Genomic DNA, 22276 nt, shown 5'->3' with positions numbered 1-22276 from the left:
GGAAAGTGAAAAGAGGTACTCTTTTGGGTACATCTTAGTTGTGATAACTCATTAGCATACTTAAGCACGTTCTAAATGGATTCTACATGCTATGTTGTATATGAGCCGGTTATACCAAGATGGTTGCAAAGGGCCAACAATGTAGAAAAATTGGATGTTATTCATGATTTCATTGAACCTCCCGTTGAACAATGTTCCAGTCAAATAAACAGTTGGATCCATGAAGGATGCCACTGTGGAACACATTAGTATATCACCACTCTTGTTTTCGAGGACAAAAACACTTCTCCAAGGGGGGAGTAATGTCAAGACAGGGATCCTAAGGAGCAAGGCTCGACCTAGGGGGTTAGGGACCTGAGCTAGGGACTCGAACTGGACTAGTGTGGACTGGGGATCCAAACTATGGCTAGGGCAAGGATTCAGCCTATATATATGGAGGTACGGCGGTGGATCCGGCATCTTAGTCTCCTTGGTCTTATACTAAATTTGGAGGATTGTAGCGTACAAACCGATAAAAACCCTATAATTTTCTCTAAAAACCAGTAGATTTTCAATGCTCTCCTTTTTTCCATTGGTTCCTAAAAAATATTTTGTTGAACCGTACCAATTATCGATAAATCATTGCCTTTTTGCTATGCCAAGGGTTTGTAAGGCAGATCTCAAGCGGGTCATCAGCCACCCACAAGCACTTGCCAAATGTGAACAAGCACTCACCCACCTCAAAGTTCGGTTGGGGTTGCACCGTTGCAAAATTCAATGCTGAGAACAATCTTCCGAGACACAACTATTGCTCTGTCCCCTACCAATCCAAGGAGGATGCATCTAATAATTCACAATCCCACCAGCCTTATTAAATTAGAGTCTCAGAGCCACAAGGGCATGTTCATACTCTATCAAACACATGTATGCAATATACATGCATGAAGGCACTTGTACACACAAGCACGAGTTTTGACACTGCCCGTACATACTCGTACGCAGTAAGACTGCCCATTCACATACGCACACACACAAAACACAACATAGGATGTATGTGTAACTTTTCACATTGGATGAAGATTGCATCCTCGACAAAATGGACCAACAAAAAAAGAATATCAAGAGCAACATGTTGTGCATTCAAGCCAACGATAACAACACATGATAAAGACCACGACATCCCACTACATCCGTCCCATTTTCTCACAAATGTAAAGGGGGTCAAGGTTGATGACTATTCCTCCATCACTTAGTACATAATTAATAAATATGTCCTCACATCTAATCATAATCTCCAAAATAAGTGGATCAGATACCGAAACTAGCTCCACGAATTTTTCACTTATGTTTGTAGAGCACACTAGTGGTTTAATATCTTTGTTTAGAGCCATCGATGCTTCATAAAATCTAGGAACCAATTGCAAATAAATTCCCAACAAAATTTGGATAGGTGCATACCACAAAACTCTCCACACATCATCAACCAATGTTATACTTTTGGCCATTACTTATGGTACCCATTCGTGTAATACTTGCTCCTCCGCCATTGGCAAAATATATAGCCAGCTTAGGTTTCCTTACTTGCAACATCAAAATCTTAAATTCAACCATTGGTTCCCGCTCAAGAAAGGACTACCTTTTGGAGTTGTTCTTGTTCCCCCCAATTGAAACTAGAGTGCTTCGTTAGCTGTGTTTGCATCGAATTGAGATTGAGCTAAATATTGGAAAATATGTATGCCATTTCAACACTTCTCAACTGACAAAAAATTGATTATTTGATGCTATAATTATGTCTAAGATATTTATAATTGAGAGTAGAGACATCAAAATGAAGGGGAGAGAGAGAGAGAGAGTACATCAAAGGGTGCTAGATTTTTTTCCCCGAGAGAAAATGAAGTGCACGCACACACACACAGAGAGAGAGAGAGAGAGAGAGAGAGATTTCCTGAAAGCGTGTTATATTTTTTTACCTAAAAGTGTTTGAATATCGATCGTTGTGGTTCACAGGTGTACCTCGCAAAAATAGGATATTGATAGTAGTGCTTTAGAGGTGTACCTTGCAAAAAAACACAAGGAGTGTTAGAGTTTTGTCAAGCTCAATGTTCATGATCATACAAGATGTCAATGTTATTAATTGTTTGTTGTTTCATTTTTATGTTTCAAAAAAAAAAGAAAGCATGCAAGTCTCCTTGCATGGGGGAGTTTGCACGGTCCTCCCCAATTTTTATAATACGAGGGAACGTGTCATTCCCACTGCAGCATGCAAATTTTAGTGTGCTCATTAACTGCGTTTTCAGTGTCAAAAATCATAAAAGGTGATAATGCTTACTCACCGTGCGATTGAATGTCTATTGCCATGCACTTCCTTGCATCAACTACATTGAGCATCTCCTACACTTAACCCGCTGCAAGAGACGACATCCCAGGGACGACACCCTTCAAAAAGTTTTTATGCTATTGTGAGGACACCACATTTGGTATAAATATTGATCAAACCACCACCAAGCATGACATCGCCAACAACTTCATGCTCCCAACAATTGCTGACTAGCAATGACATCGTGAATTCTGATACCCATGTGAAAGTCTTCCATAAGACCACAGGCCTTCAAGGTGTAAGCATAAGTGAATGTATTTGGAGAAAGAGGTTCCGTAAAAACAATCAAGAGATTTTTGCGACAAGCATATTGGGTATATCTTGCAACTAACACGTTGCAAGTGATGACATTCAAGAGAGAATGCCAATCAAGAAATTTTCATTTTTTCATGCTTTCATGACAGTATCACATTTGGCATACATATCAACCAAGCAATGCCAAGCATGACATCCTTCACCAACAACACCAGACTAGGTATCTTCTTGTTAATTCTCTGACCCATGTAAATAGTTGGCATAAGGCCACTGGCCTTCAAGGTGCAAGCATAGGCAAATGCATTTGAAGAAAAGCCTTCCATTTGCATCTGCTTCTAGTGCTAGCCTGGCACAATGAAGTTGGGCATATCCAACAATCAATGCATTTCAAGTGATGACATTCCGGAGGGAAAGCCAATCAAGAGCTTTTTTTGCTATTGTGGGAGCACCATATTTGACATACATGTAAATCAAAGCACCACCAAGTACGATAATTCTTCACCAACAATCCCTTATCAACAACCTTAATATGAGAAACCCTCACTTTGCATTTGTCTAAAGTAGGCCATAGCACTCCAAGTGATTTTGTTTGAGAATCCCTCACTTTGCATCTGGTAAAACTAGACTAGATCTTTTTGGCATACCCATATCAGAGCGAATTTTTAAGCCCATATCAACATCTTACATAGAGCCACATGCCTTCAAGATGCATGCATCTAGACAGAGGCCCTTACTTTGCATCTGCTGAAAACAATCGAGAGCTTTCTGTCCCTGCTCATGTTGTGTGTATCCTGCAATCAATTAACGTCGTTCCAAATAGTAAGCTCCTCAAGCACCTGCAGAAAAAAGCCCAGAGCTCCCGGCGAGGCCCCTGGCGAGGCCCTTGTCGAGCATATCTTGGAATCATAGCATTGCAAGAGACAACATCCCGCACCACATTTGGCATACATATTGATCAAGGCATAGCCAAGCACGGCAATTTGTTTGCAATAGCCCCTATTCAAGTGAATTTTCAAGCCCATATCGGTATCTTACGTACAGCCACATGCCTTCAAGATGCATGCATATGTGATTACATCTGGACAGAGGCCCTTGCTTTGCATCCGCTGAAAACAGTCGAGAGCTTTCTAGCCCTGCACATGTTGTGCATATCCAGTAATCAATTAACGTCGTTCCAACTAGTAAGCTCCTCAAGCACTTGCAGAAAATCATAGAGCTCTCAGCGTGGCCCTTGTCAGGCATATCCTCCGATCATAGCGTTCCAAAAGACAACATCCTGCAACATCACCTATTAAAAGGAATTTTCAAGCCCATATCGACATCTTGCGTACAACCACATGCCTTCAAGTGCACGCGTATGTGATTGCATCTGGAGAGAGGCCCTCGCTTTGCATCCGCTTTTTGGCCTTGCTCCTGTTGTGCCTATCTTGCAATCAATGCACTCTAAGAGACAACATTCGGGACAGGAAGCTCCTCAGGCATGTTTTGTGCTTTACGAAATGCTCCACATTTAGCATATGAATCAACCAAGGAATTTCCAAGAATGACAATTTCTTGCAACAACCCTTGACTAACAATATTAGAGTGAATTTTAAAGCCCATATCAGCATCCTACGTAGGTGATTGCATCTATCTCTATGAAGGTGATTGCATCTGATGACCTGCATGCCTTCAAGATAACTGCATAAGTGATTGCATCTATGGCTGCATCGGCGATTGTATCTGCTAACCCACATGCCTTGCAGATGCCTACAGAGGCGTAGTTGACAGCATCTAGAGAGAGACCATGCCTTCAATTGAATCTGCTTACCCGCATGCCTTCGAGATGCCTACGTAGGCATAGGTGATTGCATTTGGAGAGACCCTGCCTGCCATCGAGACAGGAAGCTACTCAGGCACGATTTGTGCTTTTTGAAGTGCACCACATTTAGCATACTTATAAACCAAGGCCTTGCCAAGCACGAGATTTTTTTGCAACAACAGCCCATGACTTACAATATCAAAGCAAATTTTTAAGCCCATATCAACATCTTGCATAGAGCCACATGCCTTCAAGATGCATGCATAGGTGCTTGCATTTGCATTTGCATCTGCTGAAACGGTCGACAACTTTTTGTCCCTGCTCCTGTCATGTGTATCCTGCAATCAGTTAATGTCGTTTTAAATAGTAAGCTCCTCAAGAACCTCCTGAAAAAGCTCAGAGCTCCTGGCGCGGACCTTGTGGACATATCATGCAATCATAGCATTCCAAGAGACAACATCTTGCACCACATTTGGCATACATATCGACCAAGGCATTGCCAAGCACAACAATTTTTTTTGCAACAGCCCCTATAAAGGGAATTTTAAAGCCCATAACGGCATCTTGCATACAACCACATGCCTTCAAGATGCACGTGTGTGTGATTGCATCTCGATAGAGGACCCCTCTTGCATCCACTAAAAACAGCCGAGTGGCTTTCTGGCCTACTACTGTTGCGCGTATCTTGCAATCAGTTAATGTTGTTTCAAATAGTAAACTCCTCAAGCACTTGGAGAAAACAACCCAAAGCTCCTAGCACGGCCCTTGTCGGGCATATTCTGCAAGCATAGCATTCGAAATTACAACATCCCGCACCACATTTGGCATACGTATCGACCAAGGCATTGCCAAGCACAAAAATTTCTTACAACAATCCTTGACTAACAATATCAGAATGAATTTTTAAACCCATATCAACATCTTGCATAGAGCTGCATGCCTTCAAGATGCGTATGTGATTGCATCTGGAGAGAGGCCCCCGCTTTGCATCCGTTGAAAATAGTCGAGAGCTTTTTAGCCCTGCTCCTGTTGTGCATATCCCACAATCAATGCACTCCAAGAGACGGTTCCTCGGGCATGTTTTGTGCTTTCTAAAGTGCACCACATTTAGCATACGTATCGAACAAGGCATTGCCAAGCACGACAATTTCTTGCAACAACTCTTGACTAACAATATGAGAGTGAATTTTTAAGCCCATATCAACATCTTGCGTGGATCCGCATGCCTTTAAGATGCCTGCATAGGTGATTGTTATTGCATCTGCTACCGACCCAAAAGCCTTCAAGATGGTTCTAGAGAGGGAGCTCCTTTGTGCTTTCTCAAGCATATTAGCGTAGAGCTTTCTGGCCCTGATCTTGTTGTGCGTATCCCGTGGCTAGTGCATTTTGATGCTTTGCATCCACTAAAACAGCCTAAACCTTCTAGCCCTTGTCTTGTTACACACATCCCGTGATTAGTGCATTTCAAGAGGCGACATTTCTGTCAGGGCCACCTTGTGATACGCACACCACATTTGGCATACATATCGACCAAGGCATTGCCAAGCACGACATTTCTTTTCATTGATAGCCTGACTAACAATATCATGCTGAATTATACATCATCTTGTGTTGCGGCTAAAATGATGCATACTTCCCTTGCAGTTCCTTGTCAGCCGATGGAAGTGGCAAAGAGTGGTTTCCACTCCTTCTTGACCCTGATAATAGCTTGGATCACCCAGGGTTACTTGATGAGCTTCAGACTCAGCTTCAGAGCTGTAAAACCACTCAGCTGGAGAAGCACTTTAAAAATTCATATTACAAAATGATCAGGCAACAAATATTACATTGGCAAATTCCTTGATTCTCATGCATGCGTCCTTTGGAAAAACTTGTTTCTCCTACTATTTCGGCCCATGCCAGGCAATTAGAGAGAGGCCTTCCCTTTGCATCTAGTAAAAACAACCCATCGCTTTCTTGCCACAGCCATGTTGAATATATCCTGCCCTAAGCAGCTTGCATCTGGTAAAAACAACCTAAAGCTTTCTTGCCCTGAGCAGTTTTCATGATTTCCACAGCTAACGGCTTGGCTCTTAACAAAGCATCTTGCAATGTTTTTGGTCTAAGAGCTTCCAATCTACTTTTCAATGGTTAATGAGGCCTTGGCAGAACCTGGCCACTTGTTGTTCCAAGGTCATCTTTGGCGCATATCTCTTCAGAGTCACGAACTTGGAGTAATACTCCTCTACAGTCAAGGATAGCTGCTTGAGTTAGCAAAACTCGCTCATTTTGATGGGCCTATGAGCTGGCACGGTAAGTAGCGTTCGGTCACTGCAGTCTTAATTTCTTCCCATGACTGATAAGATCCAAAAATGTTGCAGTCTCGACAATGTTGTTTCCACCATATTTTGGTGTCTCCGGTAAGTCGAAACATGGCAAGCATAGTCTGATTCTACGGATGAGTTCCCACAGCTTCAAAATAATCCTCCATGGCTTCGATCCACACTTCTGCATCTCGTTCCACGTTAACCCCTTAACCTTTGAAGTTGGGGGGTTGCGCTTGCTTGAGAAGAATTTTTTTTCTCCTGAATCGTGATATAAAGAGCAGAAGCAGGTACCACATGATTTCATAAGATTGGTAGACTAATAATTTCAAAGACTTATCACACAACTAAGATTTAAACTCAGAATAGACACAAGAGCAAGATACTCAATTCAAAAGACTTGATTCTTTATTCATAAAGTGAATATTTACAAGGATAGCCTTACAAAAAAGGCTTAGGGTATCTCATCCTACATTCTGACAAATTTCTGCGGCATCTAAAGAATCCACATAGCTGGCTGACTTGGAATATGGTGATACAAACGATGGCTGATTGGTATAATAGTTCCTATACTCATTTGAAATCGGGAAGTAAATTACAAGATCCATATTCTTAGGGGTATTCTGAGGAATAAAAAAAGTCTTGATCCTTTGATATGGAATTATCTCCACCACTTTCTCCCATACCCATTCGTTCAAGGGTTTCCCCGTGCCTCATCGATAAGTGGGAACAGTGATACTCAAGTTTGTACCCAAGATCTAGTACAATTGAACTACTCTCAATTCCTCTGCCCAGCGTAGTTTCCTTAAGTCCGTGGTAAGACATCCCAACTTCGAAGCATTGATGTAATAAGTCCCGCCTTCATTGCTCCATTCGAGCTCCCAGTCTTTATCTATCCAAGTCGAATGAGGAGTGTGAGCCATCATCAGTAGCTCCATCACACTCCTCGGAAAAGATAGTTTGGAGAACGACAGGCACTCTTCAACCACAGGATAAAACAAGAGAAGGCACTAAATATCTCTTTATGTCTGCAAAACTAGCTTCGTGCTCCGCTTTCCAATCGCTTTGCATTCTTTTCTTCAGAAGTCCCGTCAAAGGTGCTACAATAAGAGCATAATCTTTGACAAAAGTCCTATACCACCCTGTAATTCCAAGAAATCCTATGACTTCACTGACAGAAGAAGGTTGAGGCCAATCCACTATCTCCTTGATCTTCTCGGATCAACTGAAATTCCATCAGTGGATATAATGAAACCTAAATAACTAACTTGGGGAGTACATAAAGTACATTTGCTTTCCTTAGCATAAAGCTGATGCTGACGTAGAATTTCCAACACTTTTCGGACATGTTCTTCATGCTCTGCTTCATCTTTAGAGTAAACCAAAATCTTAGCAAAAAAGACTAGGACAAAGTCATCCATATTAAGGTTTAAAGATATCCTGCATTAGTCGATTGAAGCTTGCAGGTGCATTAGTAAGACCAAAGGACATAACTGTGAATTCATAATGCCCATATCTAGTATTAGAATCTGTCTTTGGTATGTCTGATTCTTTGATTCTAATCTGATAATATCCTGACCGAAGATCAATCTTTGCAAAGATCTTGGATCCATGGAGTCTATCCAACAATTCATCAATTCTCGGAATTGGATACTTGTTCTTGACAGTCACTTGGTTAAGTCCATGATAATCTATGCATAGCCGCAAGGATCCATCCTTCTTCTTTTGAAAAATAACTGGTGCACCCCAAGGAGAAGTACTAGGTCTAATGAACCCTTGGTCGGTCAGTTGCCTAAGTTGTTCTTTAAGTTCTATAGCTTCTAGTAAAGACATCTTGTACGGTCTCTTAGAAACAGTTTCACACCCTGATATAGTTTCTATCTCATGGTCTACTTCACAATACGGTGGCAGATTGGTCAAGTCTTCTGGGAAAACATCGGCATATTCTATCAACCACTCTAGGTGAAAGTTTGAATCAGATTGTTTCACCTTGTTAAGCTTCACAATGTAAATCTGTTGTCCGTTCTTAAGTCCCTTTAGAAGTCTACTGGCTTTAACTAAATGAGCCTTGGGCATCCCATTTTTCCCTTGAACTAGAACTACATTCCTGAGGTTATCTATGAACGTAAAGTTTCCCTGAGCACAATGAATATGGGCTTGGTTCTTTTTCAACCAGTCCATTCCTAAAATTCCATCATAAATTCCTAAAGGTAAAGTATGGAACTGCGCAGAAGTAGCAAAACCCCCTAATTCAAAATCTATCAAGCCTGCGAAATGTTGAGATAACACTTCCTTCCCATTAGCTAGTTCTACTACTAGTCTATTTGCAGGATACTGGCTTAGCTTTAACTTTCTCATGCATCTAGGAGATAGATTTGAATCCACAATCTATGAGGAATTCAACTTTATCACCTTTTCAACTTTATCACCTTGGCCCATTCCAAGAGCTTGAATTACGGCGAACAATTGGCGAGCAGTAGGATTATCTATAGCAGCATGCATCACTGCCCTTTCATCTGCTTCATCTCCTACAGTCGATTGTCCAACTGCACCACGTCCTCGTCCTCTGCTTCCTCTTCCTCGTCCTCCATGATTGTTCGGTTGACCTCTACCATTGGCATTGAGAGGTATTACATTTACACTGAATGCACAAGTCTTTTTGGGACATTTGTTTCTGTAATGGCTGTACTCTTGGCATTCATAGCATCACACATTGGGAAATTTAGTAGCAGTTGATGTAGCTACCACAGGACGATTTTGATAAGCAAGGTTTGCGGTCTGTTATCCTAATTATTCGGTCTGGCCCTCTTCGCTAAGTAATTTCTTCTGCCCTGAGCAGCTTTCATGATCTCCACAACTAACGGCTTGGCTCTTAACAAATCATCTTGCGATGTTGTTGGTCTAAGAGCTTCCAATCTACTGTTCAATGGTTCAATGAGACCTTGGCAGAACCTGGCCACTTGTTGTTCCAAGGTCATCTTTGGCGCATATCTCTTCAGAGTCACGAACTTGGAGTAATACTCCTCTACAGTCAAGGCTAGCTGCTTGCGTGAGAAAAACTCGTTCATTTTGATGGCCCTATGAGCTGGCAGTAAGTAGCGTTCGGTCACTGCAGTCTTAATCTCTTCCCATGACTGAGAAGATCCAACAATGACGGAGTCCCGGCAATGTTGTTTCCACCATATTTTGGCATCTCTGGTAAGTCGGAACATGGCAAGCATAGTCTGATTCTGCGGATGAGTTTCCACACCTTCAAAATAACCCTCCATGGCTTCGATCCACACTTCTGCATCTCTTTCCACGTTAATGTTGGGGTATAAAGCCCAATGTGGTCGCCCAGGTAAGTGGGCGGGCCGCCAAGTATGTACACATATTCTTTTGTAAAAACCTAATAAGAACTCACTATGCTCTACACATTACAGTAGAGCGAGTTCACCATATCGTCGTGCTCTTTTTCTTGCACTCTCTCTCGCGTCGCACTTCCGTTCGTACTCCTTCAACTGGTATCAGAGCTCAGATCGAGGCTCGGGGCAGCATTTGCAGGTAGCCAGAGTCACCTACTCATATTGGAGTGAGATTCGACAGGCGAAGACATGGCCCCAATTCTTGAGAGAGATCCAGAAGCGCCTGGTGTTCTCAGAATTTCATTCTGAGGTCATCTCGGCCACCGTTCGGCTTCGACAAAGTTCTACGCAGGCCATTTTCGACTACGTGGTCTCGGTGGGTGCAGATCCAACTCTGCAAATTTGGGGTTTCGGCCTACGACTGCAAGTGTTGAGGATATCTACACTTCCAGAGTGCTGATTTGCGGTTGTCTACACAACAAAGGACGGATCACAATTCTTGGAGGCGTGTCACATACGACACGGGAGCATCTACACACAGACTGTAGGCGACATCCACTAGTTCATCAGGTAGCTTGTGTTTGCTGCTTGATATTCCAGATTTCATCCTGACACTGCAGGTACTTCCATATGGGATGTATTGTCAGAGATGATGTATGTCTGTTGAGGGTTTGCTGGCTGTGAGTCACACAGCAAACAACCGCCGCAGCGGTTACAGCATATAGTGGGAAATTTGTGGATGTATGACTTTGTGGAAGTCTATGTACTGTCAGATTTACTGCAGCCTTTGCTGAGGGTCGAGTGAGGTTTTATTGATCTGGGGGATTCTCGAATGTTGAGATCCTTTCGGTGATACAGGTCTTGGAGCGATCCCTCGAGCACCCTTAGATAGGCAGCTAGGATGTATTGACTATGAGTTAGACAGTTGGGATTGCATCTTTTCTTTACTGCCGTTGAAGCATTGTCGTAGTCTATGCTTACAGGACAGTGAGAGACAGTACAGGTGTAGGACAGGTTTACCCACAGCTTACAGTGTTAGAGAAACAGTGGTTTTTTGGGCTGTTTTTGGTCTGTTTTTTTAGTACACCAGAGCCATTTTACAAAGGAGACTCTGCCAAAATTTCTGCAGAATCTGAAGCTTTCTTGGTTCATTTGATAGGTTGATATTGGTTCAGAGGTCAGTTTACAGGGGAAACTCTGCCGAATTTTTCCCAGGAAAGTAAACTACTGTGAAGCGTAGCTATGGCTGGATCACAGGACACTGCTCTTTACAATATCAAGAAGCTGGATGGAACCAATTTCCCATTGTGGAAGAAGCAGATTAGGCATGTGTTGGTACAAAAGAAGCAGATAAAACCTATAAAGCTCAAGGGGATAAAACCAGAAGATATGGACGAAGACGAATGGAGCGAAATGGACGAATTGGCACTTTCTACCATTATGCTGACTTTGGCAGAAAGCGTTTACTTCAATGTAGCAGACGAGATGTCGGCTTATGAAGCATGGACAAAGCTGAGTGATCTTTATGAGAAGCAGAGTGCAGCTTCACAGGTATATTGGCTTAAGAAGCTTGTTGACTTGAAGATGAAAGAAGGGACACCTATGTCCAATCATCTGAATGAATTCAACACCATCTACAATCAGTTGTCAGCTCAAGGTGTCAAGTTTGATGAACCTGTTAGAGCTATTGTTCCTGTTGATCACATTGCCGAAAAGTTGGGACACTTTTTGCACAGCTTTGAGTAATTATGCACCTCCAGATGGTTTGACCATAGCAGGTGTAGAAGGCAGTCTGCTTACTGAAGAAACCAACAGAAAGACAATGGACAAAGGCAAAGGAACAACCTTAGTTGTCAGGGGAAGGACCAAAGAAAAGTACAAAGGTGGAAAGAGGGATCAGTCTCGTAGCAAGTCCCGCAGTGCTAAAGGCAAGAGTGACATAGAATGCTACCATTGTGGCAAGAAGGGTCACATGAAAAGAGACTACAGAGAATGGAAAGCAGAAAAAGGCAAAGAGAAAGCAGAAGACCATGGTGAGAAGAACAAGTCCTCAGTAAAGATTCAAGAAATAAATGTGACAAACACTGTTGCAGAGGATGAAATTCTAGTGTCAGGAGATATCTACTTCTTGAAAAATACAATGGACTCAGCTCTTCTTACAGCATCTGATCGAAATGCACTGAGTGAGTGGATTATAGACTCAGGGGCATCACTTCATGTGTCTCCAAACAAGGAGTGGTTTACCTCTTATGTGACCACTAAAGATCATGTTCGACTAGGCAATGGGCAGACATGTGAGATCTTAGGTGTTGGAGATGTTCAATTGAAGTTTCAGAATGGCTCTTCTTTCACGCTGAAGAATGTGAGACATGTTCCTGCAATTACAAAGAGCTTGATCAACACATGTTTACTTGATGATGTTGGCTACGTCACCACTTTTGGACATAACATGTGGAAGATATCCAAGGGTTCTATGACAGTAGCACATGGAGTAAAGTCTGGAGGAATTTACATGATTTATGTATCAAATGTCTCTAAAAATGTAATCAATGTAACCGAGCAGCCGAGCGTTTCTTTGTGGCATAGCTGGTTAGGACATATGTCCAAGAAGGGAATGGAAATCTTGTCTCATTCTGGTTATTTGCATGGCTTGTCATTTAATGATTTTGAATTCTGTGAACATTGTCTGTATGGTAAGCAAACACAGTAGCCACATAAGCATAGAAGCAGTAGAAGAGATACACAGTTGGCACTTGTTCATAGTGATTTGTGTGGACCTATGCCTAACCTATCTCTAGGGGGAGCTTCTTACTTTATGACATTTATAGATGATTACTCGAGGAAAGTATGGGTTTACTTTCTCAAGCACAAGGATGAAGTGTTTAGTGTTTTCAAAACGTTTGTGACACTTGTGGAGAATCAGAGTGGCAAGAAGCTTAAATGCTTATGCACTGACAATGGTGGAGAGTATGTTTCAAAGGCCTTTCAGGACTTTTGTGAGTCAAAAGGTATAAAACGTGAACTTACTGCTCCTTACAATCCTCCTCAAAATGGTGTTGCTGAGAGGATGAATAGGACCATACAAGAGAAGGTCAGAAGTATGTTGTCTAATGCACAACTGCCAAATGGGTTTTGGGCTGAAGCTGTATCAACAACTGTTCATCTTATAAATAGATCTCCTAGCAAGGTTTTGCAGAAGGATTCAGTGGGGCAGAGATGGTATGGTCAGGCAAAAAGCCCTCATACAAGCATCTTAGAGTCTTTGGCTGTGACGCATATACTCATGTTCCAAAGGAATACAGGAACAAACTTGAGCCAAAGAGTAGAAAGCGCATCTTTCTAGGCTATGGTAATTCTGGTGAGATGGGGTACAGACTTTGGGATCCCGAATCCAGAAAGGTTATCCGCAGCAATGATGTTCACTTTAATGAAGCCAAATATCATTCTAAACCAGAGAGGGTTGAGGAGATTAGAAGAGTTGTCTTCCAAGAAGATGGACCTACACGTGCAAGACAAAATGTCAGGGCTGAAGAGGAGCAAGGACAGGATAGAGTGGAACCACAGGTTGTGGCTGAGCCTGAGCCACCTATTGTGCGTAGATTTGGACGTATCACGCGACCTCCTGATAGGTTTGTTCCATCTATGAACTATGTCATGTGACTGATTGCAATGAGCCTTCATGTTACAAGGAAGCAGTGCAAATGAAGGACTCCGGGAATTGGCAATTGGCCATGCAGTCAGAGGTGACAACTCTGCATAAAAACCAGACATGGAAGCTAGTTAAATTACCAAAGGGCAAAAAGGCTCTACCTTGTAAATGGGTTTACAGGTATAAGATCACCGCTCATGATAGTCAGCCAAAGTACAAAGCAAGGCTTGTTTCCAAGGGCTTTAAGCAAGAACAAGGCATTGAATTTGATGAAGTCTTCTCTCTGGTGGTCAAGATGACTACATTGAGATGATTTCTTGCATTGGTTGCCATATTAGATTTGGTGTTGCACCAAATGGATGTCCTGACAGCGTTCTTGCATGGTGATTTAGATGTGGAAATTTACATGCAGTAGCCAGAAGGGTTTGTTGAGAAAGGAAAGGAAGATTTGGTATGTCAGTTGTTAAAGAGTCTTTATGGCTTAAAACAATCACCGAGGACATGGTACCATAAGTTCCACAAGTTTATGATTTCTCAAGGCTACAAACGTAGTGAGTTCGATCACTGTCTATATACAAAGAAGGCTAAGGATGGCAGTTGGTTGATCCTTATTTTGTATGTGGATGACATGTTAATTGTTGGCAAGCACTTGGAAGAAATTTCAGCTTTGAAGTCAAAGATGGCAAAATCATTTGACATGAAAGACATGGGTGAGGCAAGTCATATACTTGGTATGTGCATTGAGAGAGACAGATCAAAGAAGTTGATTTGGTTATCTCAAACAGAGTATATTGACAAGGTTTTGCAACGTTTCAATATGGAGAAGGGAAAGGCATTGAGTGTTCCATTGCCACCATATGTGAAACTTACCAAACAAAATTGTCATGTGTCTGAGGAAGAACAGGCTGAAATGGATAAGATTCCATATGCGTCTGCAGTGGGTAGTTTGATGTATGCAATGATTGCTACTCACCCAGACATTGCATTTGCAGTGAGAGTAGTAAGTCGATACATGTCAAACCCAGGCAAGAAACATTGGGAGGCAGTGAAAGGAATATTGAGATACCTGAAAGCTACAAAGAGTATGCGTATATGCTATGGGAATCAGGATCTAAGTGTAAAGGGTTTTACAGACTCAGATTATGCAGGTGACTTAGACAACCGAAGGTCTACGTCAAGGTATGTCTTTACATTGGCTGGTGGAGCAGTATCATGGCGTTCTAGATTACAAGATTGTGTTACTCAGTCTACTACAGAGGCTGAATATGTTGCAGCATCAGAGGCATGCAAAGAATCAATTTGGCTTAATCGACTAGTAACAGATTTGGGAATCAAAGAAGAGATGCCTATGTTATATTGTGATAGTCAAAGTGTTATACAATTGGCTCGTAATCCAGTTTATCACTCAAAGACAAAGCGTGTGTATGTGAAGTATCATTTCATCATGGAAATGCTCGAGGATAAGCAACTTCAGCTTGTCAAAGTTCACACCACAGAAAATCCTACTGATCTACTTACAAAAGGACTTCCCTCAGAGAGCTTTGCGCATTTTCGCAAGCAGTTAGGTGTAGGGTAGTACATCACTTCTCTACATCTCTTGTATATTAGCTTGTATAGTAGCTTCTCTCACACTTAAAGTACCACATTGGACTTTAAGTGGGAGGTTGTTGGGGTATAAAGCCCAATGTGGTCGCCCAGGTAAGTGGGCGGGCCGCCAGGTATGTACACATATTCTTTTGTAAAAACCTAATAAGAACTCACTATGCTCTACACATTACAGTAGAGCGAGTTCACCATATCGTCGTGCTCTTCTTCTCGCACTCTCTCTCGCGTCGCACTTCCGCTCGTACTCCTTCAGTTAACCCCTTCACCTTTGAAGTTGGGGGGTTGCGCTTGCTTGAGAAGAAGTTTTTTCTCTTGAATTGCAGTATAAAGAGCAGAAGCAGGTACTTACATGATTTCATAAGATTGGTAGACTGATAATTTCAAAGACTTATCACACAACTAAGATTTAAACTCAGAATAGACACAAGATCAATACTCAATTCAAAAGACTTGATTCTTTATTCATAAAGTGAATATTTACAAGGATAGCCTTACAAAAAAGGCTTAGGTTATCTCATCCTACATTTTGACAAATTTCTGCCGTATCTAAAGAATTTGCATAGATGGCTGACTTGGAATATGGTGATACAAACGATGGGTGATTGGTATAATAGTTCCTATACTCATTTGAAATCGAGAAGTAAATTACAAGATCCATATTCTTAGGGATATTCTGAGGAATAGAAAAAGTTATGATCCTTCAATATGGAATTATCTCCACCACCTTCTCCCATACCCATTCGTTCAAGGCTTCCCTGGGCCTCCTGGATAAGTGGGAACATTGATACTTGAGTTTGTACCCAAGAAGTAGTACAATTGAACTACTCTCAATTCCTCTACCCAGTGTAGTTTCCTTAAGGGCATGGTAAGACATCTCAACTTCGAAGCATGATGTAATAAGTCCCGCCTTCATTGCTCCATTCGAGCTCCCAGCCTTTAGTGTGAGCCTTCATCAGTAGCTCCATCACGCTCTATCGAAAAAGATAGTTTGGAGAACGATAGGCACTCTCATAAATAAGTTTGAAGACTTGGAATTTGTGATATTCAACTAGAGGATCTTCCTGAAATATCGTCGCATAAGCCTTGGATTAGCTATTCAATTTTTCTTGTTTTTAAAATTTTCATACAGTACAAATTTTTCCAAACTAACCTAGGCTCTGAACTCTAAGCTCTGATACCAGCTGTGAGGTCCCCTCCCCGTCTCACCTTGATGGAACTGGAGGACACCTGACGATCGCTAGATCCTATGCGGAAGCAACAAAAAATATTGGCTAACAAGAAAACTAGTGGATGGTCTCTCATCACTTAGTGAGTTGAGTCCAAGCCACCAGTGAAAGGAGTCTAGCTCGGCCCCACAGGGGAAGCGTAATTACGTATTATCGGACCTATTCTCATCTTCCAAGAGGAGAAGTAACCTCGGTGCCTTTTTCCTCATAACTTTCAGAGGCACGTACATCGAGTTCCTTCCGCTCTGCCATAATGAGATATCTAATTTCGTACTCTATTACACAAGGCAAAGAGTTCCCGACTGATCGAGACCACCCGTCTCGTAGGCTTTGGCAACTTGAGCCAAGCCCCCACTTTCCACCGAGCACTCACACAAAGTCTTTGTGTGGCCTAATTACTAACACATTGTTGTTCAACACTTAGGGTTCCTTTTTTTTTATTTCCTCGACACAATTCGTTAAGACACCCCTTCAAACATTGTGAAATCGGCACCAAAACATATCTTTTCTAGGAAAAAGTACTCAACAAACAATACTTCATTAAAAATTCCAATATCCTGGAGTCGTGAGGACCTGCAGCGAGTGTTAACTCCACCCGTTGTCAGCTGGCCGCCCATACAACCAATCCATGATCCACTCAAATTCATGGAGTAACTCTCTGGGTAAAATCATGTATCCACCACATCAAAAGCAAGCCATGGACATATCCAAGTCATGGATTTAGCTCCTGCGATAACTTCGTGAGCTACCGCCCTGTGATCAGTAGGGGGTTCAGACTAAGTCGACATTGGAATAATGAATGAAACTTGTTTGAGATAGTTTTTCCTAACAACCATTCTTTCCTACCTCAAAACAGTCTTTCCATAAAGCATTTCTTTCCTATTTATTTCAAACTTAAATTTAAATAAAACCTTTGAAATACTAATGCCGTTGTCTCAGTTGGATTTCCAACATATTTCGGGGAGTTTAAACATTCCTAAAGTTATCATAATGCAACGCTTATGTAAAATACAAAATAAAATCCATCGTACCTCATGAATTTCCTCTTCGATGCCTCGTGAGATGGTCGGATTTTCCTCTCTCATTGGTCTTTACTGTTGTTCACCATGTTGCTAGTTCCTGCCTCGCGGTTGTTAGCACCACCGAAACGTGTCCTCTTGGGTGCCTTATCTCACTACCTTGGGTTAGAAAAACTCCGAAGAAAGAAGGGCTAAAATATGGTATCAAATAACCATATCAAAAATGATTAGGCATCCACAAGGATTAGGAAAAAGAGTACCTAATCTTACTCATAACAATACTCTACATCTAGGAGAGTACAATGAATTGCTTTTAAACCATAGCTTTCCTCAATTAGAAGTTGATTTGAGTTATGGATAATCACACATAGACTTGTGTAAAGTAACATTGACAAGGGGGAAACTAGCTAAGATTAATCGACATGCTGTTATGCACAAGTGACTTAGAGTAAAAGAATTCTTTCTCTAATTAGGTATCTAATGATACATAGAAAGGAGGTAATTCTTTCCTAATTAGTCACTTGACCATGAATGAAGAAAACAAGCTTCCCATAAACACACATGCATAATCTTTACCATAATATTACCTTAACTATATCCACCATATGCAATATAGGAATTACATCCATGCATCACTTTTGACTCATCAATACTATGCACAATGTATACCCATAACCATGCATAGACTTGGGTAAAAGAGAGGATCAGAAACTACTTTACCATGCATAAATATGTGTAATTAGATTAGTGCAAATAGAACTCTAAATATACATAATCTTTAATGCACAAGGGAACATAATCATGCAAAAATTTAATGCACAAAGAGAGATTGATTTCACTCTTTAATCAAGTATTAGCTAGAACATAAGAGGGAAATTTAATTCCTTCTTAATCATATACTAAAATCACATAAGTGGATAGGAAACAATTAAACATTAATTATGCATAATTAAGGGAATTAGATCTCCTTGGGAGATTAGGGTAGCTTTAGTGCTCCTTAATCCGGCAAGGAAGGGAATGATCAATAGGTAAGAGACTATAAATTATGTTGTAACCAACTAGCAGAATAGGGTAGGCTCAACATAGGTCCTCCAGAGAGAAGAGGATATGGAGCAATTAGAGTAACATAACTTGAATTAATCACCTTGATTAAAGCCTCCTTGTATATGCTAATTGATGTGAGTAAGCTCCTCCAATGGAAGCTCCGGCAACAACACTTTCTTGTAAGACTTGGGGGTTGTGTGTGTCTAGAGAGGGGTGAGCTACACTTATATAGGCAACCCCCTCAAGGAGGGTCGATGTCTCTTGCTATAAATGGATCTAGAAGTTTTACACACACACACACACACACACACACCTCTCCAAGTGCCATGCCAAGTGTGGGATTCCCTAGTGAGGTGTCCTCACTTGCCCATCCCACTTTCCTATGCTCCTTCTCTCTCTCTCTCTCTGTCTCTCTCTCTCTCTCTCTCTCTCTCTCTCTCTCTCTCTCTCACACACACACACACACACACACACACACACACAAATTGAGTCCTACAAGAGGAGGTAGCGCTAGCTTCTTGCTATAATGAGGGGTGTGGTGTCCTAGGCCCATGCTCCATTGCCAACACCTCACTCTTTGGCCCATGCTCTACCCTATCTAGGCCATGCTTAGTTCCCATGCTACACTTTCCATGCTTAACCTAACACTTGCCACAAGACTAGCTATACATATGACGCATGGCCATACATGATGGGGACACATGCCCATGCACATCTATGCCATACACATACCTTAGGAATTTACTAACCTTAAGCTAACTAGACTTATACTAACCCAAATTCAATTCTGAAACTTGCTAACTCGAGACAAACCTGCACGTAACAGATACGACTATCTGCCATAAATAGCAGCCTCCGACGTCCGGACCATATTTCTAGGGAAACCTGGGTCGGTGCACAGTTTGACAAGCCGATCGACCCTAGACCTAGACCATACAGGTAAAAAACTTTCTATTTTTGGAATTTTTCACAAAAATTGAATTTGACCAGAATTAGAAGTTCTACAAGGATCACAACACAAAAATGACATCTGATCACTGAAGCCTGCTAAAAATAGCATCTTTTTCCAAACTGATATTTAGGCTTAAAATTTTACATAGGTAACCCTTTTCTAGGGCAGGTAGAGACCTTACACAATCCGGGTTGAAAAGCAAAACCCGTTGCCTTTAACCCCTCATTTGGCATACATATCGACCAAGGCAATGCCAAGCACAACATCTGTTTTCAACAACCTCTGACTAACAATATAATTGTGCCTATATCAGCATCTTGCGTAGAGCCACATGCCGTCAAGATACATGTGTGGGTGATTGCATCTAGAGAGAGGCCCTTGCTTTGCATGCATATCAACAAAGACAATGCCAAGTACGACATCTTTTTTATAGATAGTACCTCCGACAAAATCTACTTGTCAATCCGAGGAGTGTCAAACCATCTCCCATCTCATACCTGCATACGTAGGTGATTGCATCTAGAGAGAGGCCCTCGCTTTGAATCTTCTGAAAACAGGCTAGAGCTTTCTAGCCATATTGAGTGGGGCAAATATTGCAATCAATGCATTCCAAGAGTCCACACTCTAGACAGGAAGCTCCTCGAGCACTTGTCTAGAGCCACATGTCTTCAAGATGTAAGCATAGCCTTCAGGACGAAAGTATAGGTGACTGAATTTGGAGAGATACACTTGCTTTGCATCCAATGGAAATGCTGTAGATTTTTTGGTGTTGCTCTTGTTGCGCCCATTCCGCAATCTGTGCAATCCAAGAGATGACATTCCAGATAGGAAGCACCTCAAGCACTTTTTGTGCTTTCTCAAGCGCTCCATATTTGGCATACATATCGCCCAAGGCAATGCCAAGCACGACATATGTTTCAACAACCTTTGACTAACAATATAATTGTGCCCATATCAACATCTTGCGTAGAGCCACACACCTTCAAGATACATTCGTGGGTAATTGCATCTGGAGAGAGGCGCTTGCTTTGCATACGTATCGACGAAGATAATGCCAAGCACAATATCTTTTTTCAACAGTCTCTGAATAACAATATAATTGTGGATTTTTGTGCCCATGTCAGCATCTTGCGTAAAACCACATGTCTTCAAGATGCATGCATCTCGAGAGAGCCCTCGCTTCGTATCCACCGAAAACAAAATAGAGCTTTCTAGCCCAGCCGTGTGGGGAAAATCTTGCAATTAGTACGTTCAAAGAGTCCACACTACGGACAAGAAGCTTGTCGAGCACTTTCGTAGAGCCACATGCCTTCAAGACCTTCAAGACGGAAGTATAGGTGACTAAATTTGGGGACTTACACTTGCTTTGCACCCACTCAAAACACCCTAGAGCTTTGTGGCCTTGCTCTTGTTGCGCACATCCCACAATTAGTGCATTCCAAGACGCGACATTCTGGACAGGAAGCACCTCAAGCACTTTTTGTGCTTTCTCAAGTGCACCACATTTGGAATACATATTGACCAAGACAGTGCCAAGCACGCCATCTCACCTGCTGAAAACAGTCCATGTCAACATCTTACATAGAGCCACACGTCCTTAAGATGCATGCGTAGGTGATTGCATCTGTCTTTCATGCAATGCTGAAGTATCTTTTTATCCAAGCATGATGCACGTGCAGCGTGGGTGTGCAGAGTTTGCTTCGTGAATTCTTGGGTCCTCGCTTCGCATGTGTTGAAAACAAACAGAATACCGAACGACTACAATTGATAGACAATTGTGACAGACATTGGTGCAACGACGATTGGTATAAAGCTGTCGTTGATTCGATGTTGAAAATAACGAAGATTTTTTTACTTTCCGCTTTCGAATCTTGACACATGGGTTAATGAGAGGGCAGCATTGGGATTTTGCCTTCTACGCTAACGAAGTAATTATGTTTAGCTACTTTATGATCAGCTTTCTTTCTCGAGCGAGTAGCCAAATTTACATCAATATCTATCTGGACTAAACTAGGCAGTTCAATGAGTTTCACCATCGATACACTTAGATACTTGCCACCTTTCTTTTTGCCTTTTTTCTATCATAATTCTTGGCTTCCTCACTCTTGGATCAATGATGCCCTTCCTCCATATAGAAAAGTCAATACATGATTTGAACATCGAATATTCCTCCAATACTCTGGTTGTGGCCATGACCCCTTCTAACCTGATAATATCCACATTATCAATAGCTTGAGCCATTTTTATTGATGCTATTTTTTAATTTGGTTTCTATGCTCTTTGAGTCTACCCAGTGTGGTAGCATTCACAAGTGTTATATGTGTCCATCTGGCATAGATGGAACCACTTCTGATTCAAGGCACATCCAGCTACCAAGTAGCCGTGATTTTAACATTGTGTACACCACACTTCATTTTGAAGTCTTTGTCTTATCCACCATGCTAGTCTTCCCTTGTTTCGGAAGCTTTATTCGACTTACTCCGCTCTAAAACTTTTTGATTTCTCTTGATCCTTATCAAACTCCTTTGATGAACTATCTATATCCAAACTACTAGAAATATAGACTTTGCAAAATAAACAGACCTCATGATAAGAAAAAATCACAAGTGCAGGTTTCAAAATCTATATTGGATGGCCAGCTCTTTAGTTCATTAAAGACGATAGAATTCTTAAAAATGAAAGATGGTAAGATCAACCACCTCCACTTTTTGTAAGATATCTA

Source organism: Adiantum capillus-veneris, chromosome 5 (assembly GCF_014529385.1).
Source record: "Adiantum capillus-veneris isolate H3 chromosome 5, ASM1452938v2, whole genome shotgun sequence".
Lineage (NCBI taxonomy): Eukaryota > Viridiplantae > Streptophyta > Polypodiopsida > Polypodiales > Pteridaceae > Adiantum > Adiantum capillus-veneris.
The sequence above is the reverse complement of the archived record's forward strand: the minus strand, read 5'-3'. Positions refer to the sequence as shown.